The sequence below is a fragment of the Schistocerca piceifrons genome, chromosome 1 (assembly GCF_021461385.2).
Source record: "Schistocerca piceifrons isolate TAMUIC-IGC-003096 chromosome 1, iqSchPice1.1, whole genome shotgun sequence".
Classification (NCBI taxonomy): Eukaryota; Metazoa; Arthropoda; class Insecta; order Orthoptera; family Acrididae; genus Schistocerca; species Schistocerca piceifrons.
The window spans coordinates 224,649,085-224,665,043 of NC_060138.1; the positions used below are offsets into that span (position 1 = coordinate 224,649,085).

Genomic DNA, 15,959 nt, shown 5'->3' on the forward strand with positions numbered 1-15,959 from the left:
TAACGTTTTCAGCGCTGGTATTAACGGAGATATTGAAGCAAGTACGGTTTTTTTTAAATGAAACCGTATATTTTTATATGTGTATTCGATAGCTCTTAAGAAGACAGTTACAGTGATATAGCGTTTTTTAATGTTGATGTTGAAACCTATCGTATAAAAAATCGAGAAACGCCCTAGAATTTGAGAGCATGGTGGCCGGAATCGGCATTGGCGGTGCAAACACCGCCAAACAGAGCTCTCGTGTTACGTTGTGTCAGAATGCCAACACATTTGCCTGTCTACTTGTCTGCCCTGCAGGTGATTGTAAAACAAATGTCGTGAAGACAGCACAGCAGTATATGGATATCTATCCGGATCGCCAACGTCCGACGTGTTAAGCAATTGCACGAATTATCAAGACGCTAGTGCAGGCAGGCTGCTTGAACTACAAAAAGAGGACAAGAAAAAAAGACTGGAATTGACAGACAACACGAAGAAGCTGTTCCGTCTACGACGCTAATGAATCCTCAAAGTCGACCGAGACATATTGCTAAGGAATGTGGAATCAGCAAGACGAATATCATTCGCATCCTGCATCGACAGAACTTCCATCCCTAATATTTGTCACAGTATCAGGCATTTGACCACCGCGATTTCGAATGTCGTACAGAATTTTGTCGGTTTGCCCTTCAGCAACTGAGAGAGGACCCTGCGTTTTACCAAAGTGTGGTCTTCACCGATGAAACATAGTTAACTAACCACGCTAACGTAAATTTGCTTAACATGCACTACTGGGCAGCCGAAAAGCCACATTGGCTTCGTCAGGAACAACAAAACGGCCATGGGGCGTAAACGTATGGTGCGGCATCACAGGAAATTAGATTGTGGGACCTTACTTCATTTCAGGCATTGTAAATGGGCATTCGTACGCACTCCTTCTGAAGAACATTATGCTGGTTCTTCTAGAAGAGGAACCACTGGATGTTCGACAGTGTATGTGGCTGCAACACGACTGTTGTCCAGGTCACACGTCTCGTGTTGGAACTCAAATACTGAATTAGAACTTTCCTGAACGTTGGATGTGACGAAATTCTGTTTTCAAATGGCCTGCGAGGTCCCCCGATTTGACTCCTCTCAATTTCTTTCTTTGGGGAGCACTCAAAGATGTAGTCTACGACGAAGCCCCAACTACGCCAGACGATATGTGCCATTGAATCGTCAGTGCATGCTCTGCCATATCATACACTGTAATTACATCTGTTCGTTGCTTCGAACGGCGATTTCAAATGTGCCTTCCAGTTCATGATCAACAGTTTGGACACATGCTTAAGGAAAAATAGTTCAAATGTTTCTTCTAACATTTACATATTTTTTGCTGTGTATAGGACCTCCTTACATATTTTTTGTTGTGTATAGGACCTCTTTATTTTTGAAGAATGAGCAGTTGATTTCCCTGTTTCTGCTCACATAAACCTGGGCGAATACACAATAGTGAAAAAGTTTTCCCAAGCCTTTTTTTTCTGTTACGCTAGATTCTAGCCTATGTCGTGTTTTGTTCGTTCAAGGGGACATAACGCTTTATTCTCGTAGCGCTGGCCTACCTTATGGTATACAACTATGCAGCCCGGTCCGAGAAGCCGGCTTGGCAGTGTATGCACCACAGATGCTGTTTCCGTCCACTGCGCTCTCAAATTTTGGAACAGTTCTTGAATTTTTTTACGACAGGTTTCAACGTCAACGTTAAGAAACGCTGTATCACTGTCATTGGGTAGAACCATGCAGTCATAAAAAGTTTGCGGTTCCATTTAAGAAATACGTAGTTGATTCAATATCTCAAATGATACCAGCGCTAGAAGCATTAACCAAACAAATCATTCGTGCCTCTCTAAGCTCTAACATTTGTCGAAAACTGTGTATCGATACGTGTATCCGTTCAAGAAATAAAACGGGTATTACGTCTTATGTGACTCGCCCTATGGAATTGTAATTAAATTCAGCTGTACCAGTCGCTTGTAGCTAGTAACTGAGCTAATAATTCCTTAAATATTGTGGAAGTAATATTCACTTGCCCGCTCGGTTGGCCGTGCGGTCTAACGCACGGCTTTCCGGGCGGGAAGGAGCGCCTGGTCCGCGGCACGAATCCGCCCGGCGGATTTGTGTCGAGGTCCGGTGAACCGGCCAGTCTGTGGATGGTTTTTAGGAGGTTTTCTATCTGCCTCGGCGAATGCGGGCTAGTTCCCCTTATTCCGCCTCAGTTCCACTGTGTCGGCGATTGCTGCGCAAACAAGTTCTCCACGTACGCGTGCACCACCATTACTCTACCACGCAAACATAGGGGTTACACTCGTCTGGTGTGAGACGTTCCCTGGGGGATCCACCGGAGGCCGAACCGCACAATAACCCTGGGTTCGGTGTGGGGCGGCGGAGGGGTGAAGTGGACTGCGGTAGTCGTCGTGGGGTTGTGGACCACTGCGGCTGCGGCGGGGACGGAGCCTCTCCGTCGTTTCTAGGTCCTCGGTTAACATACAACATACATACATACAATATTCACTTTGTGTAAGATCCGTTAATGAACTGTACTACACAACTGATAAGGGAAGTGGTTAAGGCAGAAAGTGGTTAAGGCGACCGCCTGCGATAAGCAGTCCTGGTCTGTCCCAAATGTTCATATATCGCTATTGGATAGTAGATTTATACTCTTTCATTTATTTTATTTTGAGCTATCTATCTTCTGACTGGTTTGAAGCTGCCCGGCACGAATTCCTCACCTGTGCCAATCCCTTAATCTCAGAGTAGCACTTGAAACTTGTGTTCTCAATTATTTGCTGGATGTATTCCAAACTCTGTCTTCCTCTACAGTTATTTTGCCCTCTACAGATCCCACTAGTCCCTGATCTCTTAACAGATGTCCTATCGTCCTGTCCCTTCTCCTTGTCAGTGTTTTCCACATATTCCTTTCCTCTCCGATTCTGCATAGAACCTCCTCATTCCTTACCTTATCAGTCCACCTGTAAGTAGGCTGTTTAGGTTCTTATATTGGTAACGCCACGTAACGCTCTGAATATCACTGGCTGTGCTGTGTGCAGTCTGTGGCTAGTTTGCATTGTTGTCTGCCATTGTAGTGTTGGGCAGAGGCAGCTGGCTGTGAACAGCGCGTAACGTTGCGCAGTTGGAGGTGAGCCGCCAGCAGTGGTGGATGTGGGGAGAGAGATGGCTGAGATTTGTAAATTGTCATGAACTGCTATATTTATATATGATGATATCAAGGTAAATACATTGTTTGTTCTCTACTAATATCTTTCATTTGCTAACTATCCCTATCAGTAGTTAGTGCCTTCCGTAGTTTGAATCTTTTATTTAGCTGGCAGTAGTGGCGCTCGCTGTATTGCAGTAGCTTGAGCAGCGAAGATTTTTGTGAGGTAAGTGATTTGTGAAAGTTGTAGTTTAATGTTAGTCAGGGCCATTCTATTGCAGGGAATTTTGAAAGTCAGATTGCGTTGCGCTAACAAAATATTGTGTGTCAGTATAAGCACAGTCTCATATATAAATTGTTCAAAGGGGACGTTTCATATGTCGACCCTTAGCCTAGGATACCTCACTGGAATCTTCTGATTTTTCTTGTAGTTTGTGTATTTAGTGTAGCTTTTGTTTATTGCTAGCGCGTAATTGTAGAGAGAATCTCGTTTGTAGTTGTAGCCTTTCATTGTTGTACAGTAAAACAGTTGTGGCATGCATATAGATTTGCACCAAGTATTTCGCAGCTGTAATTAACTAGATATTAATTTCAGTGCTATGTTAATGTGTTCTCTTATTTTTGCTCTTCAAATTGTGTTTTTCTGTGTTGTCGTGTGAAATATTGTGACAATAATGGCGTGTGAAAAACGTAATACTAGGCTCCAAAGTAAACTGAGAAATGACAGTGAAGACGAAAGCAGTGTGTTAGCGCCGCAGAGTAATGAATTAACAGACATTCAAAGTAGTAATTTGGTAATTGTGCATAGGGAAATGGAGCGGGCGGCAAACAATGGCGTGGACAGTGAAACAATTAGTGAAGAGGGAAGCATTATCGATCGATCGGTCGGCAACAGCTCGCCTCAGGAATCCGAAATGACAGGACACAATTTCGCAAATACTGTAGATTCAGGTTTTGGGTCATCACCGTTTTCTCAAATAAGTCAAGACACATTTTCTGCTTGTCAAAATGTGAATGTTGTCGGTGCAAATGCACTGCCGAAAAGCGTAGAGAAACAGATTCCAGACACTAATACATTATTATTGCAATTAATGCAACAAATGGAACAAAATCAGAGACAAACACAGCAAAAGCTTGAAAAGTTAGACACAATGGAACAACACCAGAGACAAACACAGCAACAGTTAGACACAGTGGAACAAAATCTCAAAAAGTTAGACACAATGGAACAAAATCTTCAAAAGTTAGACACCACACTTGAACAAACACGTGAAGACTTAACTAGTGAGTTACATAACATTGAATCGAAATGTCAAAAAGTCTGTAATGACGTAAAATCACAAATTTGTGAGCATTTCCAACCTATTTTTTCGCGTCATGAGAATGCATTACAGAATCACGAAGCAGCCATAAAAGAGCTGCAAACCATTGTTCATGAAAATCATGAGACCTTGTGGGCTAAAATTGACTCAGTTGCATCTACCGATTCGGTTACGCAACTGGCAAAAACTCACGAAAACTTAAAGAACACAGTAGATTCGATTTCAACACAAATGGACACTCTGAAACTTGGTTCAGAAAAACACACTGAGGAAATGTGTTCACTATCGGAGAAAGTAGCCGAACTTTCGGATCAGGTCACTAACTTATCTACAAAGGTAGATGATGATCTGAATGACACAACACCTGTAGCCTTCACTGACACAGAAGAGTATGAACAAATTAGAAAATTCAAACAAAATCAAAATCAAATCAATACACAGTACAAAAGAGAAATCCGGGAAGTGCAAGATCAGTTGGCACAAGTAGTACAAGAATTACGTATTTCAGAGGACACTCGCGCCCCAATACGGGAAGAGGGACATACAAATACGGAACAGACACAAAATAACAACACAGGGCACTTCGGAAATTGTGAAAGAAGTTGGCAAGGTACGCCGAATTTTGAGATGGAACCGCCGAAACGACGTAACTATGACCGAGATGCTACTCGCCGACACGATGATTTTGACTATAAGCTGTTCATTACTACACGTAAATTCAAAACATTTAAAAATTCTGGCAACGACATTCATCCACAAGCATGGCTCCATCAATTCTCTCATTGTTTTCCTCCCAACTGGTCGTTGGAACACAGATTAGAATTTATGTGTGGCTACTTAGAGAATGAACCAGCTGTAAGAATGCGATCGGTCATTCACGATTGCCACAGTGAAGGAGAATTTTACCATGCCTTCCTCTCAGCATATTGGTCTCAAGCCACACAAGACCGCGTAAAACATGGCATCATAATGATGAAACATTTCGAACAATCTGAATTCTCCAGTCTTGTGAAATATTTTGAAGACATGTTGCACAAGAATCAATATCTTTCAAACCCATACAGCCCCTCAGAACTCATCCGCATTTGCTTACTCAAATTGCCTGAACATTTACGACATATTATTTTAGCAGGACGTTGCAGAGATGACATTGAAGCATTTCAGGGTCTGTTACAAGAATTGGAAATTGACACTGACAATCGGGGAACGCGGAAACAGGAGCACAACAATTACAGGTCACAACTGTCACAATTCCACGATGAAAGAAGTAATAACTGGACACGACAAGGCTATTCTCACAACACATATCGTGACCAAAACAGACACCACCCGTATGACAACCGTTGGCAGAGTAGTAATAACTACAGGGAAAGATCACCTCTCCGTGGTAATGACTATCACAGAGACAATCAGAGAAACAGACAATATGGGAACCAAAACAATCATTATCAAGGGAGACAGAATAACTTTAGACGCAACGGTCCAGCGCGCAGTTACGATTCAGGGAGAAATTCTCCACCACTTAACCGACAAGAAAGAAACTACAGGAAATATCGACATGACGACAGACGATGTGATCGTAACGGCAGACCTGAATTGCATCAGAACTGGCGGGATTTAAACAGGGCAGGGCCCTCTCGTCACGGTGAATTTGTAGAAGTTAGGTCTCCAAATCCCAATAACGACGCTCGCCAACAAAGAGACAATAGGCAATGACTCACACCGCTGGCAGCCACAAAACGTTCTTATGACACTAACGACGCAGCTGCCGTAGCTAGTAATTACGTAAAAATGGAAGACATTAGGGACATCTTACTCCAAGAACACGACGTAAAACATAACAACATTGCATATCCTGTGATTCACATTACAGTAAATGACGTAAAATTTACGGCAGTACTTGACTCTGGCAGTCCCATTTCAGTAATCAGTGAAACAGCCTTTAGCAAATGCAACAAATCGAACGATTGCCCCACACTTCCGTTACGTAAGATTAAATTGCAAGGTGCAATCTTTGGAAAAAGTGTAGATGTACGCCAACAAACCAACCTAGAATTCTTTTGTCAAAGCCACAGCTTCTCTATGAACTTTCTTATTGTTCCATTATTGTCGACGGAAATTATACTGGGAGTAGACTTTTTAAATGAATACAAAGCAATCTTAAGCTTTCACGATGCTGAAATAAGTTTAGAAAAAGAAGGTAAGTCAGTAGCTTTGAAATTTGAAGATTGGCTCTCAAACCATGACGAGGAAATTAATCGGCTTTACCTTCTGTTAGACAACAGTTCGGAATTTTCGACGGGACTTGACACTAACAATCACTCTGCAAGTACTGACAGGGATGACATCGACGGCATATTTGAAATTAATGAGTTAATTCAGAATAAAATTCAAGCAATTGAGAATTGTAATGACACTGATAGGCAGGACCTTTTTGAAATTTTACAAGCACATTCCACAGTTTTTACTCACAAAACAGGAACAATCAAGGGATTTCAATACCAATTTCGTGTTCGTGAGCATACTAAATTTTGTGTTAGACCATACGTAATTCCGGCGCATTATAGGGACCGTGTTAGAACAGAAATACAATCTATGCTTGACGAGGGCATTATTGAGCCTGCAGTAAGCTCATACAACAATCCGTTACATGTTGTTGAGAAGAAAAATGGATCGATCAGGCTTGTCTTAGATTCGAGACAAATCAATACGATCATTATTCCTGAAACAGACAGGCCGCAAACGTTGGAAGAACTTCTTCAAAATTTTAATGGTGTAAAAGTGTTGTCTTCCATTGATCTCAGATCCAGCTTTTATCAGATCGAACTTCATCCAGAATGTAGAAAATACACAGCTTTCCTTTGTTTCGGCGTTTGTTATCAGTTTCGGAAACTTCCCTTTGGTTTGAACATTTCTTCGGCAGCATTCATTCGCGGGCTAAATTCCATATTACCTGAGTTCTTAAAACGTCACATCACCTTATATGTAGACGATATTCTGATAGCAGAAGCCTCATGGGAACAACACAATCGCATCCTCAACAGCGTGTTACATGTTTTTGCAGAATCTGGAATTACAGTTAACTTGGAAAAGTCTGAATTCGGTAGGTCAAAGGTGAGGTTTTTGGGACATATTATTTCTTCTGAAGGCATTCAGCCGGATCCTGAAAAGTTAGAAGCAATCAGAGCCATTCCAGTGCCATCCACAAAAAGACAAGTCCGCAGTTTTCTAGGTTTCGTAAATTTTTACCGTCGTTTTCTGAATATGCAAATTCTAGCTACACCAAAACTTTGTTCTCTCACTGGAAAAAATACTATTTGGAACTGGGACGAACAAGCACAGTTGGAATTCAATTCTTTGAAAGAAGCGTTACTTCACGCGCCAATCTTAGCTCATCCAGATCTGTCACAAGATTTCTGCCTTAGCACGGATTCTTCTAAAGTCGGTCTTGGTGCCCATTTATTTCAAGAAGCCATAGAAAATGACACTACCATTCAGAAAACCATTGCTTTTGCTAGCCGAGTGCTAACAAAATCTGAAAAAAATTATTCCGTTACTGAATTAGAAGCTTTAGCTATCGTTTGGGCATTTAACAAATTCCGTTTCTTTCTTTCTGGTAAGCACGTAAAAGTATACAGTGATCATCGTGCATTACAATTTCTTATGTCTTCAAAATTAAATCATGACAGGTTAAAACGTTGGGCATTGTTTCTGCAAGAATTCCGCTTCACAATAGTCTACATTCCCGGCAAGGAGAACATTGTTGCGGACGCACTGTCACGCGCACCGGCTGGGCTTGAGAAAAGTACCACAGAAGGCAACCTCCAGAAAAATTTCAGTATTCTTTACATTCAGAAAGTCGCCTTTGAAAACTTCATCACCACATCTTTAAAGGACATTGCTCATGAACAAGATAAAGATCCGATTTGGAAGGACATCAAGAGCAAATGGCATGAAAAGACACACACACAGATTCGGCATTATTACCTGGTTAGAAACAACATACTCTTCAAACGCTGCACTGTTGATGACAAGCTATGGGTACTTTGCATTCCAGACGATTTTGTTAATAAGCTCATTTGGTACATTCATTTCAGCTACGCACATTTTGGCCCACGAAAATGTTATCATATTCTTCGAACGACTTGTTATTTTAACAATATGGAAAAAAGAATTCGAAGAGTCTTGTCTATTTGTAAACTTTGTCAAAAGGCGAAACCATCTACTGTCTCACATCGTGCTCCGTTGTTTCCTATTATTCCTTCTAAATTAAAAGAATTTGCTGCTGTTGATCTCTTGGGACCGCTTGTCAGAACATCTAATGGATTTTCGTACGTTCTAGTCGCTGTTGAACTTACTTCAAAATTTGTTTCTTTCACTCCGTTACGTAAAGCCACTGGACGGTCTGTATCCAACGCCTTTGTTAAAAATTTCTTACGTGAAGTTGGACACGTTAGCAAAGTCATTTCAGATAACGGACCGCAATTCAGATCTGCTGTTTGGTCACGTATGCTTCGCAACCATAAAATCAAACCTGTTTTTATTTCATTGTACTCACCACATTGTAACCCCTCCGAACGGATTATGAAAGAAATCAATAAGCTTTGTAGACTTTATTGTCACAGAAAGCATCAGCATTGGGACAGATATTTACACTTATTTCAAAACGTGCTGAATGAAATGCCTCACGACTCCACTGCTTTACCACCTACTCTTGTACTGAAGAATGAAGAACCACCGAACAGAATCAGAGAGCTTGTACCTTTCCCGAATACACGTAAACTTCGACACAAAGACATAATTGATTTGGCTCTTAAAAATATAAAATCTGCAGCAGACAAAAGGAGAAAACTACACGGTAAAGCAAATGCAAAGAAGTTGTATATTGGTCAGAAAGTTCTCATTAAAGCTCATTCATTGTCACATAAGAAGAAACACTTGAGTCACAAATTCTTTCTAGTTTACAATGGACCTTACAGAATCCGACGTATACCACATGATAATTGCGTTGAAGTTGAAACTCTGCGTACTAGGAAGAGTAAAGGTTTACACCATATTTCACATGTAAAACCGTTTATTGAAAGATAATCTGCTTTTTAACTTTGTCTTTGCCATAAAACGTTTCACTTCACGTTACTAGTATGCTTTAGAAACTGTTACCATGCAACAATGTTTGAAGTTAAATATCCAATCAAGAGCCAAGAGAACTTATTTAAACAGAAATGACGAATGCATTGTTATAGTGAACAGACGTCACAGTGTTATTGTGTGTGTACATTCTTGCTTGTTTGTTGCACAATTACGTAACGACTATAAGGCTCACATACTTAGAACATTTACCAGTACTGCTAATGAGATTTTAATGCAACATTTTGGTTTATTTGAAAATACATTCTGAATTAATGTGCTTTCTGAGAGATACCAGATGACACAGAGGTTAGTTTATGTGACAGCTACACGGTTTTATCACGACGCTACTAATGAGTGACAATTTACAATGTTGCTTTTGCAGTGTATCTGTTTTATATCTGCACAGTTTTTCTGAATTCTTCTGGAAAGTAAAACATGTTTTAGTAGTAACTTTTGTGGTACAGCAACAATGAGATTGTCTTTTCCGTAGCACAACAATACGTTACAGCACAGTACTTTCTTCATCACGGCAATAAGCGTAATAACTAAGATATCTATACATAAAGCATTTCACTTTTGTTTATCATGAGGTAAGTACATTGACTTCTGCAGAACTTAGCTTTCGGAGGACGATAACTACGACACTTCCACAGAATTATCTTACAGCAAGACGCACATTTAGCGCTACAGGACACGCATTTGAGAGATTTTGTACTTAAGCCATTTATTTTTCAAAATTTTTGAATTACAAAGAAAGTTTTCCGTGATATATTTCATTCTATTCCTGTAATCTGTAACACCTGAGGGTATAATTACATTAATCCTCAGGGGGGTACACGTCTACTTTGTGTACCATGTGTGTGGCAACCACAAGGAACCCTAGCTAATATGGTATTTGCTTATACAACTTTACACATCGGTACCATATTTCTCTAACACACAAATTACACAGCTATCTGATCATGTAACTGAGAGAGACAAACATTTATTTTACTATATCAGTGACAGATGTTTACGTAATTACACCGTTGGATAACTTCACACTTACGAAATTGTATTTTGTCTGTACTGTGTGAACTCTTCATATTTTTTCGGAACCATTGTGATACTATGAGAGCTTTGAATGATGTATTTGGTATGAGATCATGATTTTTAAAGTACGTTTGAGGCAGCTGACACTTTTGACATGAGCAGAGAATTTTTTTAGGTTTTGATATTATTGCAGAAAGCTACGACGTTTTTGAGATTTGACTGAGGTGTTATGATGTTATTATTACGACGACGATGTGTATTATGCTGTTAAGGTATGTTTATGATCAATAAGATGATGATACCGTATCTGAGGAATTTGATTATGCTACATGTTTCTCAGGATGAAATATTGAAGAAGTGTCAACGAATATGTATATGTATAATAAGGTAAGGAATAATGAATAGTGGTTAGGGACTCTGATTTATGAAAAGGTTGTTGGAAACCAAGAATCGTACTTTAAGAGTTATGAAATGTGTGTGTATATGCATGAATGTATCACAATGCCACTGAAAATTTTTTTGGACACTGTTATATTTATAGGGTTTTGTTTCTACAGATTTGTAACGCAAATTCTTGACCTGTGAAATATTTTTATATCAGACTGTCACTTTAGCGGTAAATATTTCCGTAAGAAAGTTAAGTGACCACCTGCACGTAATGCGTCGCGGGCACCCAGCTGTGTCAGACGCCTGGAGAAAAAGCCATTATTGCGAGCCCTTTTCAGCGGCACAGGTAGAAAAAAAAAGAAAGGGAAGGCCATTGTACGCGCTACTGACATCTCCTTGTTGAAAGCATACTGTGGAGCTCGTAATTTATGATATTTACTGAAATGCCTAATGAAACGATGAGAAACATTTCACAGCTATTGTCTTGCTAGTTAAGAAAAATGCCATATGGCTTGCTTTATGTATTTATTTACACATTTTGTTTACTATCAAGTTTCTAGCTGCACTGCAGCAATGGTTAAAATAAAATTTAATATATGTACTAATATAAATATTTTATGCCTACAGATCCAGTAAATAGTTTTATGATCCATCCAAAACAAATGAGGGAGCACAAAAAGAAATTTCCCTTCACAGGAATTGCATAAATAATTTTTTTACGATTTGGTAACTTATCTACTAGCGTAAGTTTTTGTGATGCATCACTCTAATGTTAAGATGTGACATAGGTATTAGACATGGCCATTTTAGTGTAATATTTTTTCTGCTTGCGCTATGTCATGTTTAAGTATAAGTTGCTGCTGTTTGCCAGGCATAGTGTTATTGAATTTGACTTTTGCTCATTTATGCTGCTAGCTTTGCCAATTTGCATTTTTTTGCATTGCTGTTTGTGTTGATTTGTTATGTGATGCTGCATTGCCACGTCCCTTAGTTTAGCATCTGAGCTCAGTAGATTTAAGTTAGCTTAAGAGGGGGTAGCCTCTAAGAGAATGAGTTGCGATGAATTGGAAGAAATGCATTGAGAAAACAGGTTTAGGTAGGATTTTCTTGGAAATAAATGTTGAGGTACGAAATGTGTGAACATTTAAATACAGAAAGCATGCTTAGATAGAATTTTTTTTGGTGGAAACAACGGATGAAATAAAAGGAAAGATATATGAAGTTTTAGGTTGGACTGCAGTACCAAATGTTACACTGAAAACGAACCCTGTCCTTTCCTTTTGTGTTATCCCAGTACGTGTTTGTGTACCCTTGTGTATTTGTTTTCTTCCTGTCTCTGTGTAGTTTCATAGAATTTTTTTCTTCTTTTAATATTAAGCTACATTCACTATGATGAGGAATACTGTTATCCTCAAATATAATTGGCATTAATAATATGTTATTTACTTTGTAAAGATATTAGACATTATTCATTCTGTTTAAATGCTCATGTGTGAAGTTGATGTTTCGCAAGTTATTCTGATCTTCTATGTATGTACTCATGTCATAATTCCTGTAACACTGATGTATATGTCTATTTCTATTCTTTTGTAAAGCCTGTACTACAAATGTTATCTATATTGTTATGTTTTTAATGATGTATTTTGTACCTTTGTTATTGTATTCTTATGTTATAAAATTGTAATTGTCACCAGTTCATGATATTATTAACTTGTTAGTTACATTTCACTGCACACGTTTCTGTTGGTCATAGTATATGGACAATATGTGAGAAGTAGGGACTGATAGTGTTTGCACGTGTGTTGGTAATTCAGCAAGGGACTGGATAACAGCATTGCTGGTTCTAAGGACAATTAAAAGAAAAACTTTCTGAGTGCACAAGTGGTGGTTTATGGACTTGCTATATTATCCGCAAGACTCTTCAATGGTGATTGTGCACCTGCACAGTCACAACAGATGGCTGCTGGCCATCTCTTCAAGGACTACAGTGGGTCTACATCTTTGATGATCCACCAATACCATTATTTCTACAAGGACTGCAGTGGGTCTGCACCTCTGGTGGCCCACCAATACCGTAATCTCTACCAGGACTACAGTGGGTCTGCTCTGTGATGACTTACCTACCAATACTCTTCAAAACTTCGAATGACTCTGCTGTGGGTTTGCTCCATTGTGGCCCATTACCTGTCAGCATGTCAAGAGCCATCACTGTCTTTCCGTTGGAAGGACAACACTACTTCTTCAAGAGCATGGAAATCCACTACTTCTGTGTGCAATTTCTTTTACTAATGAGACTTTGTGAAAAAAAACCTGTGATTACCGTAATGAATGATCAGGACTGTCTTTATGGACTGTGAGAAATTTTTAGCTTTTGACCAACATTGTATCAATAAGTGTGTGCATTTGATTTCATTGTTATTGTAATTATGAAAAATTTTATCAAATCATTATTGGCCACTGCCCAAAAAAAATTTTGTAAAATTTTTTGTGGGGAGCATGGGGGCTATGTAAGTAGGCTGTTTAGGTTCTTATATTGGTAACGCCACGTAACGCTCTGAATATCACTGGCTGTGCTGTGTGCAGTCTGTGGCTAGTTTGCATTGTTGTCTGCCATTGTAGTGTTGGGCAGAGGCAGCTGGCTGTGAACAGCGCGTAACGTTGCGCAGTTGGAGGTGAGCCGCCAGCAGTGGTGGATGTGGGGAGAGAGATGGCTGAGATTTGTAAATTGTCATGAACTGCTATATTTATATATGATGATATCAAGGTAAATACATTGTTTGTTCTCTACTAATATCTTTCATTTGCTAACTATCCCTATCAGTAGTTAGTGCCTTCCGTAGTTTGAATCTTTTATTTAGCTGGCAGTAGTGGCGCTCGCTGTATTGCAGTAGCTTGAGCAGCGAAGATTTTTGTGAGGTAAGTGATTTGTGAAAGTTGTAGTTTAATGTTAGTCAGGGCCATTCTATTGCAGGGAATTTTGAAAGTCAGATTGCGTTGCGCTAACAAAGTATTGTGTGTCAGGTTAAGCACAGTCATATAAAATTGTTCAAAGGGGAAGTTTCACACCTAATTTTCAACATTCGTCTTGAAACGCGTACAGTGATGGCGAGGCATGACAGAATCTCTGACCAGAGAGTTATTTATCGTTGCTAGTTTGCGCTTGACCGCGCGAGAGTTCAGTTGCATGTAGGGAGTCGGCAGTTGCAGTTGCGGTGCAGTTGCGAGAAAGTTGTTGTACGTAGCGAGTCGCGAGAGCATGTAGTAGCGCGCGAGAGACAGTCGGAGTTGTGTGTGAGGAGTCGGCGGGCGTCGACATGGGACTTTGGTCAAGATTCAGGACGAGGTATATTTTTTAAATAAGGTAATGAAGCAGCATTGCGCTCATCTGATAATGTAATGCGTCTTAAGTGTAATTAATTTGTTCAAGAATCGCCCCAATAATAATTTTGTTTTCAAACCAAGCATTTTAACAAAACAAACATTTTATTGAAAGAAAATTTCCCATGCATTTCCTTAAAAAAAATTTACTTAAGTTCAAAGAATTTTTGCGATGCATTTCCTCCAAGCTATGGCGAAAAATAAGAGCAGATGCAATTTTACTGAGGTAAGAACAGGGCCTAAGATCGACATTTCGGTCTATTTGCGTTTTCATTGTCACTGAGATTTCATTTTTTATTGAATTGACTTTCATTTTTGTGGGCAGCTTACATATGGCTCAGATTGCTGTTTCTCATTTAATTGTCATTGTCAATAAATTATTTTATTTGCTGGGAGGTTACACTAGGTTCTATTCTCGTTAACATTTAAATATTGTCTTTCAAAATTTTGCGGGGAGGTTACACTTGGCACTATGTCCATTAACATTTAAATATTTTCTTTTACATTATTGCGGGGAGGTTACAGTCTGTAGCATCACATCTCAAATGCTTCGATTCTCCTCTGTTGCGGTTTTCCCACAGTCCATGTTTCACTACCATACAATGCTGTGCTCCAAACGTACATTCTCAGAACTTTCTTCCTCAAATTAAGGTCTATGTTTGATACTAGTAGACTTTTAAGGCCTATGTTTGATACCAGTAGACTTCTCTTGGCCAGGAATGCACTCTTTCCCTGTGCTGGTGTGCTTTTGATGTCCTCCTAGCTCCATCCACCATTGGTTATTTTGCTGCCTAGGTAGTAAAATTCCTTTGCATCTACTTCGTGACCATGAATCCTGCTGTTAAGTTTCTCCCTGTTCTCATTTCTGCTACTTCTCATTACTTTCGTCTTTCTTCGATTTACTCTAAATCCGTATTCTGTTCTCATTAGACTGTTCATGCCTTTCAGCAGATCATGCAATTCTTCTTCACTTTCACTCAGGTTAGCAATGTCATCAGCGAATCGTATCATTGATATCCGTTAACCTTGAATTTTAATTCCACCCCTGAATCTTCCTTTTACTTCCATCCTCGATGTACAGTATGGGCGAAAGAACACATCCTTGTCTTACACCCTTTTTAATCTTTGTTCTTGGTCGTTCACTCTTATTATTCCATCTTGGCTCTTGTACATATTTTTATTACCCGTCCCTCCCTACAGTTTATCCCTATTTTTCTCAGAATTTCTAACATCTTGTTCGAGTTTACATTGTCTAACGCTTTTTCCAGGTCGAGAAATTCCATGAAAGTGTCTATACACGGTGCAGCCGAAATTAAGGAATTGATAGCGAATTAATTTCGAAGTATTTCGTACAGTTGTGGATTGTCATCATCCTCTGTTCTTTAGACACGCATGTAAGATGAAAATTTGTTTGTAAACACGAAGGTGAGTCTGTTCGAACAGTCATAAAGATCGTTCATGAGTTTGTTTTAGTGTATAATCCCTATTTGAAGGTTGACGGATACTAAGGCTACAAAATACAAAAGGGTAGGTCTCGA

General features: G+C 39.5%; 1 protein-coding gene across 1 annotated transcript in view; it reads right to left on the bottom strand.

Moving 5' to 3' along the window:
• LOC124801301 overlaps nucleotides 1-15,959 on the bottom strand; it is a 179,533-nt gene that overhangs the window by 140,924 nt on the left and 22,650 nt on the right. The window lies entirely within an intron of this gene.